This window comes from Cucurbita pepo, chromosome 20, assembly GCF_057944985.1.
Source record: "Cucurbita pepo subsp. pepo isolate OVF chromosome 20, ASM5794498v1, whole genome shotgun sequence".
NCBI classification, from domain to species: Eukaryota; Viridiplantae; Streptophyta; class Magnoliopsida; order Cucurbitales; family Cucurbitaceae; genus Cucurbita; species Cucurbita pepo.
In genome coordinates this window covers 4,501,457-4,522,237 of record NC_141817.1, presented here as the reverse complement: position 1 = coordinate 4,522,237, position 20,781 = coordinate 4,501,457, and the positions used below count along the sequence as shown (strand labels likewise).

Genomic DNA, 20,781 nt, shown 5'->3' with positions numbered 1-20,781 from the left:
TATAAATTAATATATATTTATATGGGCGCATCAATATTATTTCGTATTTGGATCACATGATCCTATGCAACTTAAAAATAATATAATAGAAGATTTAGAGAATCAATTCTAACTTTGTAACAGAAAAGAAAGAAAAAAAAAAAAATCCCTTCCCCATATTTCTATCAGCAACCTCACACAACTCCGTTTCTAAACTGAAATGCACTAAAGAAGGGTGTGGTTTGGCTTACCTAAACATTTTTGGATCCTTGTTGAGTTTTTCCTTAGAGCTTTGCCCTTCCTATAGTGTTTGCATTTAACCTCAACCGTGGGGTCATTTACTAAGTATTTTTTAAAATACTCACGCCATGTGCTACTTCTATTTCTGGTAAAGGCAAGACATCCCTGTATAACTAACAACTACATCGTAATTCGAGGCCATGACACATCCGTAGAGTAGTCGCACTTATTTTCTTAGACTTAGGTTAGAATAAGATGTTTTTAATTTAAATGTTTATTTAATTGATTTTGTTTATGGTTATGTCGTTTTAAAGTAGTTTTCGAACATGTAAGTCCAAAGCTCTGGATCAAAGCTACACCACCTTTGGCTGTTGAGTCCACACACTAGCGATGCCCACAACCTAGACTGCTCCAGCCACACTGCAATTGCCGAACCAGCCCTACGATCTATGCAATCCAACGTAGATGCACCTCAAACCCAGTAGCTATTCATTGCTAGTAACCGAAACCGACCAGACCCATTATCCCATGCTGTGGGCCAAACATAGGTTGAATTGAACTTCAATGAGCAGATTAAGACTTGTACCAACTTTGACTTAGGCCATTCAAGTAGGTGGTTTTACTATGAGACCTCCATGGGCTTGGTTTGATGATTTGTATGTTGTATGAATGACATGTATATTGTGGCCCTTGTACCTGTCTTATTTTTATGATGTTATGTCTGTATGGTTATCTATGTTAGGAAATTTTGTTATGATATAGATGTTATATGATGTATGTACTTCCAAATGTTACACCTCGTGTATTACGTCAACATGTTCACATCATGCATATGAGACATTGATAAATCATGTGTGTTAACCATTAAAGATATGTCCAACATATATATATATATATATATCTATATATATATATATATATAGATATATATATATATATATATATAGATATATATATATATATATATATATATATATATATATATATATATATGCATGTCTTATAGGGATGCCATGTCCTGAAAAAAAAGTATGTACCATGATTTGAAACTATGAAATCTCATACATTTTGTATGTCATGTGCATCAGGATACTTCATTGATTATGATTAGTACAGATGCGTACATCATGATATTGTATGTGTTCATTTCCCTCTATGGCTTCCAACAGCGTGAATGTGCGATAACCCGTAGTTAAGCCCAGAGGTACATATACGAGCGTGTTGGTAGGTCCATGTGCACATACGTGGGTCATGTGTAGAGAAGTACTACATTCAACCTTGTCTTGATTAGAAAGTTGAGACTAATGAAAAATTTTATGAAAAGATAGGTCTTACCATGATTGCATTTCCCAACTCCAACAATGGGGATAATGACTGAGTATTAAATACTAAAGCCACGTGTTACTTATTTTTCAGGTAAAGTTAAGACACTCTTTTTCGAATTATTGTGTCTCTGTGGAGGCCATGGATACAAAGTCAGGGTTGTCACATTTGGGTTTAATGTTGTAGCTCTTAAGTTGGATTAGGACGTTAACATTATTTTAAAACTTTTGTTATTTTGATTTCGTTGTTTATTAACATCATTGTTGTTTCAAATGAATTTTTATAAACATTTAATTCTATAACAATGTTTTAATAAATCGTTGTAAAGGATTTTCGCACTTGGTAGTCAAGAAATGCATGTAGTAGCAACCTTATTTACGTGGGTTGTAACGTCATACTAAATGTTTGCTCAAGAAATATTACTGGATTTTATTAGAATATTTTACCACTTTTATTAGAAAGTATGTTGAAAAATGACAATTATCTACTAAAAAGTCTTTAAAACGAATTTCTCACCAGAATCATCACAAAAGTAAATGGAACATTTCACGGCGATAGAAATTAAAATAGGACACGTGTATGGGAAGACTTCCCTAACCCTATCCTACCCTGTAAACATTTCTAAATGAGTCCAAAAAAATATCTCAATTTGATTTTTTTTTTCAAAGAAGATGTGATATTATTTACACTAACTTCTCACTAGAAATAGGTTGATTTTCAAAGGCATAGAAGGAAACTTCTTTAAACTTTTTCTTTAATATTTAATTTTCATTATAAGATTTACCTTAAAATTATGAAATTAATTTTATTTATTATGACATTAATATTTTAGAGTTATTATATGTATGTTCCCTTTTAAATGACTTATTTTTTTGTTTTATTTATATAAATTTAAGTTGATCGTATAATTCTTTTATTCAAAGATAATATCTTATTCAACAAAATTATACTTGTATTAAGTTTTAAACCATACATAAGGTTGATTGAGATTCCAAACATTCATAACATAATATAAAAAAGATAGAGAATTAAAAACACACATAATCTTTGATAAGAAGCAAGAAGTCTATTTAGGGACGTCATAGAAGTTGATAAGGTTGTTCTTGTTGTTGAGGTCAGTGAACACAAGGGTGCCATAGGTTCCGCTACTAGTCCCCTCAAGAGCTGTCAATCGAAGTTTATAGTTTGTCCCTGCCACAATTTGCATTTCTCCACTAATAACTTTTTGGAACTGGAGTTGAGTTTTTGCCTGTTTATTGTGTTCATTGACTGCGAACTCACCTAAGCTCTGAATCTTTGGGTCATCTATGTTTTTTATTGGTTTATAGCTGCCAGCCAAATCTAAACGTTGGGTTGCCGCTGCGAGCGACGATAGTGATAGGACGTAGAGGAGAAGAGAAGCCACGAAGAAAAGAGCCTTAGCCATGGTGATAAAGTTTGAAGATGATGAAGAGTATTTGATGGTTTGTGTAAGGAGAAGGTTGGTGGGTATTTATAGGAATGGATAAATGCATGAAGGGTGAGGAGATTACAATATTTTTAAAATAGTTAATTCATATTCTTTTTATAGGTTTACTAATAAAGTTTAATTCTGGAACCGTAATAGTTAGTACCATATAAAAATTAAAAGAGTCATTTATGATCTTACCTAGAATAAATCAAATAAGGTAATAGTGGTTACTATCATAAATAAATTTAAAAAAAATCAATTATAGTCCTTAAATCTACCGGTAAAACAAACTCTTTTAATTTTAATTTGGAATAAATTAGAAAATTGAACTAAATCCAATAGAATTATAACAATGGTAAAAGAAAAAATAATAATAAATAAATAAACTAAAATATAGCAGTCTTATCCAAGCTACTCACACCGACCTCTCATCCTTCTCCCAACTATCTGTCTCCTCAAAAATCAGTCACCAAGAATGTATCGGTTACTCCAACAAAAAAAATGCAAATTTACCTAGAGATGATATAGCAGATTTTGCTTTCTTATTATGAACTAATGGTGTTACAAGATATCATTTTCTCTCTGATTCACCAAGAAAGATTTTTGTTTGTTACTATGGTGAGTTATATTTGGATCTCCTTTACTTTATACAATCCATTGTGTTACCATAGAATCAAATTTTTTTTCATTCATGAATCAATAAGATTTTAGTTAGCAAAAAAAAAAAAAAAAAGAAAAAAAAAAAAAAACAATGAGACTTAGAAATAAGAATTGTTGTTATGTAATTATATTTCAGATCTCATTTACTTTACCATTATAATAGTAATTGGTAACAAATCAAAAAAAGATTTAGATAAGAATGATTATTATGGTAATTATCTTTCAGATTTTCTTTACTTTATATTTTATACGGTCCATTGTAATACAATAGAATTAAATCTCTTTTTCGTTCATAAATCAATAAGATTTTAGTTAGCAAAAAAAAAAAAAAGAAATACAGTGAGATTTGGAAATAAGAATGGTTATTATGGTAATTATATTTCAGATCTCCTTTACTTTATATTTTATACGGTCCATTGTATTACAATAGAATTAAATCTCTTTTTCGTTCATAAATCAATAAGATTTTAGTTAGCAAAAAAAAAAAAAAAAAAAAGAAATACAATGAGATTTGGAAATAAGAATGGTTATTATGGTAATTATATTTCAGATCTCCTTTACTTTATACTTTATACCGTCCATTGTATTACCATAGAATCAAATCTCTTTTTCATTTATGAATCAATCAGATTTTAGTTAGCATTATACTAGTTCTAATACATGGTAACACGTTTAAAAAAAGAAAAATACGATGAGCTTTGGAAATAAGAATGATTAAAAAAAAAAAAGTAGAGGAAAAAGAAAAATTTAAATTATTTGAGTAAATACAAGGAGTAAAAGGGAATTAAAAGATAAAATAGAGGAATTATGGTCAAGAAACCCTATCAAATTCTTTCATATAACATAACAATATGTTCCATAAAACAATAATAATAATAGAGAATATGACTTTACTATCGGCATGATTATATTTGATGTTGACACGTGCCCTGTGCTTCTGCACGTGTCATATATATTAATATGTGTGAATTGTTTATGAATGATATGATTATGATATGATATGTAAATGTCATTCTGTGAATTGTATGACCATACTTACGATACGATATGTTTAATGATATGTTTGAGATAGGAGATGAGAATGATGCACTGAACGTAATGTAACGATAGGACTACGATATGTTCATAAGACGATACGATAATGTTATGTATAGAAAAGACTATAATTGTGATAGGTTGATAAAAAGATATGATAATGTTATGTATAGAAAACGCTATAGTTAAGATATGATTAATATAATGATATGGTTTATATATACGAAACGATATCGTCACGATCGATTGACAAAATGATAAGATTATTATAGATTGATAGAACGATAGGGTTATGATAGGCACCAATATAGACTGTTATGATAGGTCTCATTCATGAAATTTGTATGTGTTTGCATATAACTCCATTATACTAGGGTCATTTACTGAGTATTATATTTAAAATACTCAAGATTCATGCTACTTCTATTTCAAGTAAAGGAAAAACATCCTTGTACGACTGACGACGACATCGCAACTCGAGACTATGACACATGTATAGAGTAGTCGCATACCCTAACTGTATAATAGGATAACTCGAGATCAGATGTAGGTTATAATAGGATAATGTTTTTAATTTAATCGTTTATTTATTTTATTTAGTTCTTTGTTGTGTCGCTTTAAAGATATTTTCAAACACGAAGTCCATAGCTTTATTTTAAGATGAGATTTATGTTTTATGTGTATACAATAACAACCTTAGATTAAGTAGAAATTTTGGGTCGTCTTTTAATTTTAATTCCGAAGAGTTTCTAGAATTTTAAAATTATTCATTAAATGAATTAATTTTCTTTTATAAAAACAAAGATTAATTAAGGTATGTTTATTCATCTTGTATTTAATAGATAATTAAGATTTATTAAATTATAAATAAAAAACACTTTTATTTAAACACTAAAACACTAACATGAGAGTTTGAATAAGTGAGTCTTAATTAATAATTTGAAGTAAGCACAAAATATGATTAATTTTTATTTTAAATTTAAAACTTGGTAATTCACATTAAAATCAATCTAATCAATATAATAATCCTACATAAGGATTATGAACAAGCAACTTTTGGAAAGGAAAGGATTGTAGTTTTATTTTCGATTCTTGACCTATCGTAAGACAACACTTATTAGGATAAAATTACTATATCTAATATGATGGTTCATACTTACAATGAACTCATTAAAGTCGTTAATAATGTCGTTAACCAAATTAGTGATTACTCAATATTATGGAAATAAGAGTTATTCTTGTATATACTGTATTCTAGCCTTGTACATCTCAGATTGGGTCCATGTCGGTAAGCCATAACATGTAACAAAATACTTCTGTTATTTATTTTAAAAAATATATATATTCTAGGATCCAAATTGTTCCTATCTTGCGTGTTCGGTATTTGGAAGAGAGTTCTTTCGATCCATGTGGCTTTAGTTGTTAATGTAATAAATGTATAATAAATTTGATAATAACACTAAAAATGTATTTTGAACATAATTTAATAGATAAATTAGACATTGCTCGACAATTATATAATTTTTTTTATTTTGTTATGACAAAGTATTATAATATTTCTTTTGAAATGGTATAAATTATAATAAAAAAATTGTAAGGAAATAAACATAATTGTTATGACAAAGTATTATAATATTACCAAACCATACCTTATTTTTTTAATTTAGGTCAAATAAACGTCTGTTTTTAATCCTACACAAAATTATCTGTCTGCTTTAATTGAAGTTGACTTTGAGTATTTGAATTTTCATATTCTATATTTTAGCCGTAAAGTTTAAGATAATCTTATTTTATTTTATCTTCTTCTATTTTTCTTATTTGTGAGATGCTGTTCCTTATATTCATTAATTTTGTATTTTTTGAGTTAAATCATGTGTTAGACTTCATGCGAACATTAGAGATTTTGTGTAACAACCTAAATTCATCGCTAGCAAATATTGTCTGCTCAAGGTTTTTAAAGCGATTGGCTAAGGAGAGGTTTCCACACACTTGTAAAGAGTGTTTCGTTCTCCTCTCCAACTTATGTGGGATCTCACAATCAACCCCTTTAGAGGCCCAGCATCCTCACTGGCATTCGTTCTCTTCTCTAATCGATATGGGACCCCCAACCTACACCCCTTCGGACCAGGCGTCCTTGCTGGCACACCGCCTAGTATTCATCCCCCTTTCGGGGTTCTGCCTCCTCGCTCGCACATCGCCCGGTGTCTGGCTCTAATACCATTTGAAACAGCTCAAACCCACCACTACTAAATATTATCCTTAGTCTTGGAATATTTATATATGAATATACGAACATACATATATCTATCTATCTATCTATCTATCTATACATATATATATATATATAATTTTTATTAAATATCTCTCGTGTAACGACCGGAAATTTTCTACTTAATTTAAGGTCGCTACTGTATACATACCATAAACATTGAATGCGGAAGACTTCATTTAAATTCCATAAAACATAACCTTTAACTTAAAACACAGCCATGGACTTACGTGTTTCGAAAACATCTTTAAAACGACACAACAAAAGGCTCAAAATAAAATAAATAAGCGTTTAAGTTTAAAACATCCTATTCTATTCTAAGTCTAAGATAATAAATGCCACTATCCTATGCATGTGCCATGATCTTGAGTTGCGATGCGGTCGTCAGCCGTACAGGAATGCCTTGCCTTAACCTGAAAAATGTAGTAACACATGGCTTAGGTTTAAAGAAATACTCAGTAAGTGACCCCCCTATTGGGGTTAAATGCAACAATCACATGCAATGAAATGATGGGACCTATCTTTCATTTCGTTTCGTTTCGTTTCATTTCATTTCGTTTCGTTTCGTTTCATTTCATTTCGTTTCGTTTCGTTTCGTTTCGTTTCGTTTCATTTCGTTTCGTTTCGTTTCGTTTCGTTTCGTTTCGTTTTCCCTACGGTGTACTCCTAACAGGTAATCGTAGACGTGTACCATATACTCTACACGCAGCCCATACGTGCGAGTATGGGCTCACCAGCTAGTTTGCACACCGCTGGGCCACTGTCCCTAGCCGGTGGGCATGCTCTGGAGGCCCACCGGGACCCGTTAAAACTAAAACCGTCACGGCAGCGCTATGCAGGGCATAACGATCGTTGTCCTGCCATTTGGATGTACGCGTCCGTACCCTCGTGATGGGATAGAGGTATCCCCCCAAATGCATGATCACACAATATGCATGAGGTCCCACTAGTCCTACAGTCATCATTTAATGAACATAACCCCGTGTCACGTTTTCATGCTTACATGTCATTCTCATTCTCATTTCGTTACATATCATACATATTCCTAGCGGGGTTATGTATCATGCAATTTACCGTATTTCATGTCATACAATTCATTCAGTTACATTCCAATACTCATACAACAAGTCATAATCATACAAGGGCCACACATCGTCACATGCATTCATATCACATCAACTAAGCAGCATAAATAACATACATTCACGTTCACATGATTTCGTACTTACGCACAATAATCTAACATACAATGTATCATATCATAACCAAGTCATAACGTAAACACTTCATAGTCATATCGTTCTCTAACTTACCATAGCCTTAACGTTCTTATACCTATCACAGACATATCATTACGTGACGTACCTTAGTCATATCGTCACAAGAACATACCCTAACGCTATCGTTCTACCAATCTATCACAAACCTATCCCTTTCTACCCATAACCTAACCGTATTCTTTCATCAATCTCTCCTATCCATAGCACTCCGGTATGTAACCTAACTCTAACGTTTCATGAACGTATCTTACTCCTATCGTTACATTTCGTTTTGTGCATCCTTCTCGTACCCTATCTCAAACATATCCTTGAGCACATCGTACCATAATTATTATCATACAAACCACATATTATAACATAACATAACATATAGGAAGCATATCGAACCACAGACAATTCACACATATCAATATGTATGACACATGCAGAACCACAGGGCACGTGTCAACATCAAATATAACCATGCCGATAGTAAGGTCACTTACCTGGATTGCTTAAGTCGTTGTCACAAATATATCTTTAATGAAAGTTCGATTCTGTCCTTTGAAATCCGAGTCAACCTATATGAACTCATGACATCAGTTTCAAGTTTTATCTCTATAAAATTATTACTCTAATTTACATTGGCCATCTTAAAATTCTTCTTTTCTGTTGGACAAAATTTAAAGAAGCTCACTGCCTCTAATGAAAATTTTGAATGTTTTCTGTTACACAAAATTGAAAGGAGCTCACGTATGATATTTCCTATTAGTGTTAAATACGGTTTAACAAATCTTTCCTTACTCTCCCTCCCTCTCTCTCTAATCTTTTTCTTTTGGTAAATAGGTTTTAAAAATGAAAGGAGCTCACTACCGTCTGATATTTCCTTTTAACAGTAAATAGGTTTTTCCAATTATACTGATCAATTTTAGGTACAGGCTAAGATCTAATAATTGTATATGGGATCTGATTATTACACCGTTAAAGATAGGAAAGAAATTTGATCCTAAATTAATTTCTTATCACCGTAACTCTGGAAAAGGAAATCTGAGATAGGATTTTACAGTAATAACTGACAAAAATCTCTAAATGGGCAATAGCCATTGTACTTGTTCTCAGATCTCACCATTGTTGTTTTTCTGTTTCTTTCCTTTCTTTTGTCAGGATCTGACCATTGTTGTTTTTCTGTTTCTTTCCTTTCTTTTGTTAGGTGGGATGGGTGGAGGAGAGATAATTGTGTGAAGGGACGAACGGTTAGTGAAGAGAAGTGGGGAATGATTTTTTTTTTTAATTAATCAATTTTATTATTATTATTATTATTTTAACTATTTTTATAATTATGTTTATTTGTTTATTTGTTTATTTATTTTTGGGCTATTACATCTAGGAGAATGCAATTGCTAGTACTAGTACATCTCAGAATTCTTAATTGGCTAGTTGTAAATACCCAGACGGTGGAACAAAGGATTATCTCGTAATTCTTCCTCACCCTTAACTCCTAATTAATGTTGAGTAGACCTTGTTGTTGTGAGCATTTTTAATTCATGAGTTGTAGGGAGGGACTTATGTCACCATAAAAAGAGACTAAGGCAAGTGTTGGATTCAAAGTTGGTGTTAAAGATTATAAATTGACTTATTATACTCCTGGATATGAAACCAAAGATACTGATATCTTGGAAGAATTCAGAGTAACTCCTCAACCGGGAGTTCCACCCGAAGAAGTAGGGGCCGCTGTAGCTGCTGAATCTTCTATTGGTACATGGATATGTGGACCGATGGGCTTACCAGTCTTGATCATTACAAAGGTCAATGCTATGGAATCGAGCCTGTTCCTGGAGAAGAAAATCAATATATTGCTTATGTAGCTTATCCCCTAGACCTTTTTGAAGAAGGTTCTGCTACTAACATGTTTACTTCCATTGTGGGTAATGTATTTGGATTCAAGTCTCTGCGTGCTCTACGTCTGGAGGATTTACGAATCCCTACTGCTTATGTTAAAACTTTCCAAGGCCCGCCTCATGGTATCCAGATTGAAAGAGATAAATTGAACAAGTATGGTTGCCCTCTCTATTGGGATGTACTATTTTACCAAAATTGGGATTATCCGCTAAGAATTATGGTAGAGAAGTTTATGAATGTCTACACGGTGGACTTGATTTTACCAAAGATGATGAAAACGTGAATTTCCAATCATTTATGCGTTGGAGAGACCGTTTCCTATTTTGTGCGGAAGCCATTTATAAATCACAGGCTGAAACAGGTGAAATCAAGGGACATTACTTGAATGCTACTGCGGGTACATGCGAAGAAATGATGAAAAGGGCTATATTGCTCGAGAATTGGGAGTTCTTATCGTAATGCATGACTATTTAAAAGGTGGATTCACTGCAAATACTAGCTTGGCTCATTATTGTCGAGATAATGGTTTACTTCTTCACAGTCACCGTGCAATGCATGCCATTATTGATAGACAGAAGAATCATGGTATGCACTTCCGTGTACTAGCTAAAGCGTTACGTTTGTCTGGTGGAGACCATATTCACACTGTTTGATGATTTGATGATTTGTATGTTGTATGAATGACATGTATATTGTGGCCCTTGTACATGTATATTGTGGCCAATCAAGTAAGTGGTTTTACTATGGGACGTCCATGGGCTTGGTTTGATAATTTGTATGTTGTATGAATAACATGTATATTGTGGCCCATGTACATGTCTTATTTTTATGATGTTATGTCTGTATGGTTATGCTATGTTATGAAATTTTGTTATGATATGGATGTTATATGATGTATGTACTTCCAAATGTTACACCATGTGTATTATATCAACCTGTTCACATCATGCCTATGAGACATTGATAAATCATGTGTGTTAACCATTAAAGATATGTCAAGTATATATATATATATGGTCTTATAGGGATGCCATGTCCTCAAAAGAAGGGAGATATGAATGGCAGTTTAAGTATGTACCATGATTTGAAACTACGAAATCTCATGCATTTTGTATGTCACGTGCATCAGGATACTTCATTGATTATGATTAGTACAGATATGTACACCATGATATTATATGTGTTCCTTTCCCTCTATGGCTTCCAACAGCGTGAATGTGCGATAACCCGTAGTTAAGCCCAGAGGTACATATACGAGCGTGTTGGTAGGTCCATGTGCATATACGTGGGTCATGTGTAGAGAAATACCACATTCAACCTTGTCTTGATTAGAAAGTTGAGACTAATGAAAAATTTTATGAAAATATAGGTCTTACCATGATTGCATTTCCCAACTCCAACATTGGGGATAATGACTGAGTATTAAATACTCAAGCCACGTGTTACTTATTTTTCAGGTAAAGTTAAGACACTGATATACGAATTATTGTATCTCTGTGGAGGCCATGGATACAAAGTTAGGGTTGTCACATTTGGGTTTAATGTTGTAGCTCTTAAGTTGGATTAGGACGTTAACATTATTTTAAAACTTTTATTATTTTGATTTGGTTTTTTTATTAACATCATTGTTGTTTCAAATGTATTTTTATAAACATTTAATTCTATGACAATGTTTTAATAAATCGTTGTAAAGGAGTTTCGCACTTGGTAGTCAAGAGATGCATGTAGTAGCAACCTTATTTACGTGGGTTATAACGTTATACTAAATGTTTGCTAAAGAAATATTATTGGATTTTATTAGAATATTTTACCGCTTTTATGAGAAAGCATATTGAAAAATGAAAATTATCTACTAAAAAGTCTTTAAAACGATTTTCTCACGAGAATCTTCACGAAAATAAATGGAACATTTTACGGTGATAGAAATTAAAATAGGACATGTGTGTGGGAAGACTTCCCTAACCCTATCCAGCCCAGTAAACATTCTAAGTGAGTCCAAAAAACGTCTCAATTTAATTTATTTTTTTTCAAAGAAAATGTGATATTATTTACAATAACTTCTCACTAGAGTTATGTTGCTTTTCAACCAGGCATAGAAGGAAACTTCTTAAACTTTTTCTTTAATATTTAATTTTCATTATAATTATGAAACGCATGTTTTGGTCATTTAAATTTTATTCTACTCAAGATTTACCTTAAAATTATGAAATTTATTTTATTTGTTATGACATTAATTATTTTAGATTTATTATATGTATGTTCCCTTTTATATGACTTATTTTTTTTGTTTTATTTATATAAATTTAAGTTATCCTATAATTCTTTTATTCAAAGACATATATCTTATTCAACAAAATAAACAAAATTATGAAGTTTTAAACCATACATAAGGTTGATCGAGATTCCAAACATTCATAACATAATATAAAAAAGATAGAAAATTAAAAACACACATAGTCTTTGATAAGAAGCAAGAAGTCTATTTGGGGACCTTATAGAAGTTGATAAGGTTGTTCTTGTTGTTGAGGTCAGTGAACACAAGGGTGCCATAGGTTTCTCTACTAGTCCCCTCAAGAGCTGTCAATCGAAGTTTATAGTTGGTTCCGGCCACAATTTGCATTTCTCCACCAATCACTTTTTGGAACTGGATTTGAGTTTTTGCCTGTTTATTGTGTTCATTGACTGCGAACTCACCTAAGCTCTGAATCTTTGGGTCATCTATGTTTTCTATTGGTTTGTAGCTACCAGCCAAATCTAAACGTTGGGTTGCCGTTGCGAGCGACGATAGCGATAGGACATAGAGGAGAAGAGAAGCCACGAGGAAAAGAGCCTTAGCCATGGTGATAAAGTTTGAAGATGATGAAGAGTATTTGATGGTTTGTTTAAGGAGAAGGTTGGTGGGTATTTATAGGAATGGATAAATGCATAAAGTAAATACATGATAACAGAATTAAAAGGCAACATATAAAAGAAATTAGGAAATTAAAAACCACAGACTAAATATAGAGGGAAAGGTAAATACAGAGAGTAATAAAGTAAATACAGAGAGTAATAAAGCACAGAATAACTTGAAATAGCTGTATCTACTTCTTTATACAACAGTAACCATGAAAAAAAAATAAGATTTTTAATAAAAATATCCCATAATAACTTGAAATAGTTGTATCTACTCCTTTATACAATAGTAACCATGAAAAATAAGATTGTTAATAAAAATATAATTATAGACATATGACATTTCAAGACTTTTAACAATGGACCAATGTAAATTAGAGAAATAATGTTATAGAGTTCAAACTTGAAACTGATGTCATGGGCTCACATAGGTTGACTTGGATTTCAATAGACTTTCATTAAGGATAACGATGGAACATCAGCCTAAGCTAACGAGGTAAGTGACCATACTATCGGCATGGTTATATTTGATGTTGACACGTGCCCTTTGGTTCTACATGTGTCATATATATTGATATGTGTGAATTGTCTGTGTATCGATATGCTTTCTATATGTTATATATATGTTCTAATATGTGAATTGTATGATAATTACGGTACGATGTGTTCAAGGATATGTTTGAGATAGGATACAAGAAAGATGCACAAAACGAAATGTAACGATAGGAGTAAAATACGTTCATGAAACGTTAAGGTTAGGTTACACACCGGAGTGGTATGGATAAGAGAGATTGATGGAAGAATACGGTTAGGCTACATGTAGAAAGGGATAGGTTTGTGATAGATTGATAGAACGATAGCGTTAGGTTAAATTCTTGTGATGAGATGACTAAGGTACGTTCACGTAATGATATGTCTGTGATAGGTATAAGAACATTAAGGCTATGATAAGTTAGAGAACGATATGACTATGAAGTGTTTACGTTATGACTCGTTTATGATATGATACATTGTGATGCAATATGTCATGGTATGATGTGTATATGATGAAATGTTATGTCAAAAGCATAGAACGCTATGTTAGGTCTCTTAAATTGTGTGTATACAACATGATATGAATGACATGAAATTACGATAAATGGCATGACGTATAACCCCATTAGAATTATGTATGATTTGAGAACTGAAGAATGAGAAACAATATGACATGAATGATGAACGGTATGAAAAATGATATGATATGTACATAATGCTAGCAGGGTTGTATTAAAGGATAATGAAAATGGAAAAGTTTTGGGACCTCATGCATTATGTGTGCTCATGCATTTAGGGGGATACCCCTAACCCATCACGAGGGTACGGACGCGTACATCCAATGGCAGGACAACGATCGTTATGCTTTGCATAGCGCTGTCGTAATGGTTACTAGTTCTAGCGGGTCCGGCCTAAGGTGCTCCCAGAGTATGCCCACCGGATAAGGAAAGTGGCCCAGTGGTGTGCGAACTATCTGGTGAGCCCATACTCGCACGTATGGGTTGTGTGTAGAGTATATGGTACACGTCAAAATTACCCGTTAGGACAGCACCGTAGAGAAAACGGAATGAAAGATACATCCCATCATCTCATTGCATGTGATTGTTGCATTTAACCCTAATAGCGGGGTCACCTACTGAGTATTTCTTTAAATACTTAAGCCATGTGCATTTTTTAGGTTAAGGCAAGGCATTCCTGTACGGCTGACGACAACATCGCAACTCGAGACCATGGCACATGCATAGGATAGTGGTATTTATTTTCTTAGACTTGGGCTAGAATAGAATGTTTTTAACTTAAACTCTTATTCGTTTTATTTGGTATTTTGTTGTGTCGTTTTAAAGATGTTTTTGAAACATGTAACTCCATGGCTGTGTTTTAAGATAAAGGTTATGTTTATGGAATTTAAATGAAGTCTTTCGCATTCAATTTTTATGGTATGTATATAGTAACGACCTTAAATTAAGTAGAAAATTTTGGGTCGTTACAATAATGATATGGTTAAGTTGTGTATACGAAACGACATGGTCACGATCGATTGAAAATATGATATGGTTAGGGTATGGATAGAAAAGGATAGGATTATTATAGATTAATAGAACGATAGGGTTATGCTAGCCACCTGAGGAATATAGACCTTAATGATAGGTCTCATTCATGAAATTGTATGTGTTTGCATATAACCACGTTAGTGGGGTCACTTACTAATAATATTTAAAATATTCAAGATATGTGCTATTTCTATTTCAAGTAAAGGAAAAACATCCTTGTACGACTGACGACGACATTGCAACTCGAGACCATGACACATGTATAAAGTAGTCGCATACCCTAACCGTATAATAGGATAACTTGAGATCAAATGTAGGCTATAATAGGATAATATTTTTAATTTAATCGTTTATTTATTTTATTTAGTTATTTGTTGTGTCGATTTAAAGACGTTTTCAAACACGAAGTCCATAGCTTTGTTTTAAGATAAGATTTATGTTTTATGTCTAGACAGTAACAACCTTAGATTAGGTAGAAATTTTGGATCGTTACAAAGATTATAGTTTAAGGTAGTCTTTTAATTTTAATTTTAAATAGTTTGTAGAATTTCAAAATTATTCTTTAAATGAATTTTTTTTTTTATAAAAACAAAAATTAATTAAAGTATGTTTATTATCTTCTATTTAATAGTTAATTAAGATTTATTAAATTATATAAAAAAATTATCTATAAGAAAACTCTATTTAAAAATGATTTTGTCTGAAGAACACATTTATTTAAACACTAACATGGGAGTTGAATAAGTCGGAATTTTAATTAAAAATTTGAAATAAGCATAAAATGTGATTAATTTTTATTTTAAATTTAAAACTTGTAATTCGCATCAAATTCAATCTAACCAATATAATATAAGGGTTATGAACCAGCAACCTCTGAAAAGGAAAGGATTGTAGTTTTATTTTCGATTCTTGACCTATTGTAAGACAACACTTATTAGGATAAAATTACGATACCTAAGATGATGGTTCATATTTACAAAGAACTCATTAAAGTCGTTAATAATGTCGTTAACAAAATTAATGATAACTCAATATTATGGAAATAAGAGTTATTCTTGTATATATTATATTCTAGCATTATACATATCAGATGGGGTCCATGTAAATAAGCCATAACATGTAACAAAATACTTCGGTTATTTATTAAAAATATATATATATATATTCTACGATCCAAATTGTTCCTATCTTGCGTGTTCGATATTGGGAAGGGAGTTCTTTTGATCCATGTGGCTTTAGTTGTTAATTTAATAAATGTATAATAAATTTGATAATAACGCGAAAAATAGTATTTTGAACATAATTTAACAGATAAATTAGACATTGCTCGATAATTATATAATTTTTTTATTCTTTTAAGTGCTTTTAAAATTATATAATATAGTTTTTGAAAAACAAAAATTAGAACTTGACAAAGAATTATAATATTTCTTTTGAAGGGTTAACGTTGGAACTTTTTTCCCCTTTGAGACAGGGGCGTTAACTTGATCTGAATATTTGTTTTCTCGTTTTAGTATCATACCATTTCCACTAAAGATTGCCCTAAGCTTAAAAAATAGAAGAAAAAAAAAAACATTTACTCATGTTTATAAGACCTCACAACCTCAACCGTGTCGATAAGACCCTCATGGAGGCACTTAAATCATTATGTAAATAACCATTTTTTTTCCATCTTTTTTAATGAATCTGTAAGTGTGAATGTTTGCTAAAACCACCACACCTAAATGGGCGTGAGAATTGTCTTATTTATAATCATTTAAAAATAGAGAAATATGGTAAATTACAAATAATATGGAAAGAACAACAAAAGAAAAGAATAATAAATGAATAAATAAGGTTAGATTGCTGATGAAAGACAAAAAGGGTGTGTCAGCGCGACTGCAAGAAAAACCAAGTGTGAGAAGAAATGAGCTAAAACGCTGAAACCACGCGCGAGGAGCTTGCATTAAGCCATAGAGGGCTTTCTTTAATAGACAAACATGAGTGGAAATCGAGGATCAATATACCTAGAAAGTTGTTCCAAATGAACACGTTCAATAAGAGTTTCATTGAGAAAAGCATTTTTGACATCAAGTTGTCGAAGAGGTCATTTATTTGTGACTGTAATAGAAAGCACAACACGGACAATGGTAGCTTTGACAACTGGACTGAAAGTGTCAGTGTAGTCAAGACCAGGAACCTGAGTATAACCTTTTGCAACATGACGAGCCTTGAAACGCTAGACGGATCCATCAGGCAAATATTAATACAAAACACCCATTTAGAGCCCACGATGTTGGTGTTGGCAGGGCGAGGAACCTAAGTCCAAATATAAATTTGTTGTAACGCTCGAATTTCTTCATCCATGACAGCAACTCAAGTAGGATTCTTAGCCGCAGATTTGAATTCTTTTGGCTCAGTGGATGCAAGAAGAGTAGAAAGAAGTCCATATGAGCCCAAAATACCAAGATTTCCTGGATGATGAGTCTTGAATATACCAGCTTTGGCTCGTGTGATCATAGGATGAGTGCCCAAAGAAGAGGAATCAACCGTAGGTTCAATAGAGGTCAAATCTGAAGTCAAGGGTGGCAAAGTGGAACCTGCAAGAGAAGTATCAACCTACACAGACTCATCCACAAGGTCAGAACAAATATCACATGGGGATGAACTGGATCGAGAAATGTGCGATGATGAAGTGGTAGGGGGGATGAATCAATATGATAAAGATGTGGTTCCAAGAAATTTGAAATAGGAAGAGAGGGAAGATGTTGGGTCTGTGAGCTAGGGATAACAAGAAAGTGAGTTTCATCAAATTGAGCATGGCGGGTGGTATATAGCTTTGTAGTGGTGGGATCAAGACAGTGGAACCCTTTATGGGCAGGACTATAATCCAAAAAAATACAAGGAATGCTGCGGGGAGAAAGCTTGTTAATTAGGCATATAATCACGCAAGTAAGGATAAACACGACAACCAAAGGGATGAAAATTGTCATAATGTGGAGTGTAGCCATAGAGGAGTTCAAAGTGTGACTTACCTCCAAGAAGTGGAGTAGGCAACCGGTTGATAATATAAGCTGCAGTAAGAGAAGAACCAAGCCAGTCTCAGTCACATGACGATGTTTTCTCTCAGCACGACCATTTTGAGCAGGTGTATATGGACAAGAGAGTTGATTGTGGATGCCAGAATTACGTAAATGAGTTTTTAAATAATTGCTAGTAAATTCGCTACCTCCATCGCTTTGAAATACCTTGATACGAGAAGAATATTGATTTTCCACAAATTTTTGAAATTGAAGAAAAATATCAAAGAAATCAGATTTAAATTTTAAAAGGTAAAGCTAAGTGAATCGAGAATGATTATCAATAAAAATAACATAGTAAAGAAAACCCGAATTTGATTTGACGGGGGAAGGACCCCAAAGATCACAATGAATAAGATCTAACACATGAGACGCTACGTTCATTGCGGGAATAAGGCAAGAGATGACTTTTCACAAGCTGACAATTATTACATAATGATGGAGAAGACAATAAAGACGTAAGAGAAAGATGATCTTTTCTATTTAAAAATGAAATAACATAATGATTCACATGACCCAGGCGAGCATGATATAAATCATATGAATCACGTAAAGATTTGTTTCTAAGAACTGAAATAAAAGCAGAGTTGCCACGCTCTAGCACATATAGCCCCCCATCTCTTTTACCGATTGCCACCACCATTCCTGTTTGACGATTCTGGCTAGTAATAAGATTATTAGTAAATGTATCGGAGAGAGAAAAATCAGACTTTAATTTACTGAGGGAAAGAAGATTTTTAGTGAGATGAGCGACAACCAAGACATCTAACAAGTGAATATTTGAAACAGAAGAAAGAGTACCAGTGTGGGTAATGGGTAGGGATGCACCGCTTCCTACGATCACATAGTCCTTGCCCATGTAATTTTTAAACTGATCTAAAATAGATGGGTCGACAGTCATATGGGCCGAAGTCCCAGTGTCCAGAAACCAATCAGTAGCATTAAGTCCAGCAATAGAACATGACGTGTTAAAGGCTTTAGCAAGGTGAGCATGAGAAGAATCAGGTCGAACATACTGTTGGTTGCAGCGGTAGCATAATGGCCCTCTTTGCGGAATATTTGGCAGTGAGGTGATCGACGACCCTGACCTGAGTGGGTTCGTCCTCGATTGGAAGAGTTGTTTTTGTGGGAATAAGAATGACCTCGCTGGTTGTTAGAGGAAGCAGGGTGGCTTCCATAGGTGCGACCATGATTAGTGGCTGTGAGTGTTGTAGAAGTGGAGTCAGAAAACTCAAGGGAGCGCTGGAACAACTCAAAACTTTCAGCTTTAGATACTAAATCTGCAAAACAGGGGATAGGGGTGAGAGCCATCTAAGCAGTAGAAAAAGCTGAAAATTCAGTGCCGAGTCCACGAAGAAACCAGTGCACTTTATCAATGTCCTCGACGAGTCTGCCAATGGCATGAAGTTGGTCACAAATTGTTTTGAAGGCACGGGAATACTCAGCAACAAGTTTGGTTCCATGTTTCATCAGCTGCAAGTCATCCTTGAGTCTCAGTTCACAAGCTTTCGAATGATGGCTGAACGTAGTTTCCAACGCAATCCAAACATCACGTGCAGTAGAGAGACCAACGACAGCAGTCATGGCTTCCTCGGTGAGAGAGGAGAGCAGGAGACAGAAAAGTCGTTGATCGGCTACTCTCCACGCCAAATATTTGGGGTTGAGTGTTGAGGAGGTTTCTGGTTCAAAGCGTGGTGTGTAGAAAATAAATTTGCTATGATACCAATTTGTTGAAATTAAAAGTCGCTCCGATACCAACTTGTAGAAAATAGACGCTCGCTATGAAACTAACTCATTTAAATAACTCTCATGAAACTGTAAAGTGGGTGTCAAGAGGGGAGAGACAAGGAGACAAATTATTCTGAAAAGTCTTTTCTATTACACACTCTACTTCAACTCAAACAAGTTTGCTGTTTTTCTTCTTTTGCTCTCTATCTTGTTCTCTGTTATTACAGGAGTGAAGGCCTATTATAAGTTTGACCGACCCTAAACATGGAACTAACTCACTTTCTCACTCATAAATTATCCCTTTCCAAAAATTAGATATGATTTTTTTTTACTCAATTTAAAAACTTAAAAAATAATAACAGCTTTTTCCCTCTCTCATCTAAGTTTATGCTTCATCCGTAACTCCCCCATAAACTATAAACTTAAATGTTCTATTCAATGATTCCACCGGCTCTTTGTTTTCTTCATTTTTCAAGAACAGTCCATCTGAGACTCCAATTCTTCATTTCTCCAATTCTCAGCCACGCTTGACTCATACATCATGGCTTCGTTCAGTTTACTCAATTCCCTTCATAAGTCCATAGCGACCTTTACAGCTAGCATTCTTGTTTCCTCTAGTTTTGTTTTATCACAAGTGAATGTCTCAATCGTGTGTCGTAAGTTCACTGTCTCCCGTTGGACTTGATTTAGGTGCACGTCGAGTGAGTTTCTCTGTTGAGTCAGTATCTCTATATCTTTCTTCTACCTCACTAGCTTATCCACTAGACCCTCAATCTTCATTAACAGATCATTCTCTTTCTTCACACCTTCTTCAACTTTCTTGGCAAGTTCAGAGATTACCTGTCAATTTTGTATTGTACATTTATTTAAGTTATTCTACTCAAGATTTACCTTAAAATTA

At 33.3% G+C, this 20,781-nt stretch overlaps 2 pseudogenes; both read right to left on the bottom strand.

The window, feature by feature from the left end:
• Positions 1 to 2,608: 2,608 nt before the first annotated feature.
• LOC147786402 (cysteine proteinase inhibitor 1 pseudogene) lies at positions 2,609 to 2,968 on the bottom strand (annotated as a pseudogene).
• Positions 2,969 to 12,593: 9,625 nt separating this feature from the next.
• LOC147786401 (cysteine proteinase inhibitor 1 pseudogene) lies at positions 12,594 to 12,953 on the bottom strand (annotated as a pseudogene).
• Positions 12,954 to 20,781: the final 7,828 nt, after the last annotated feature.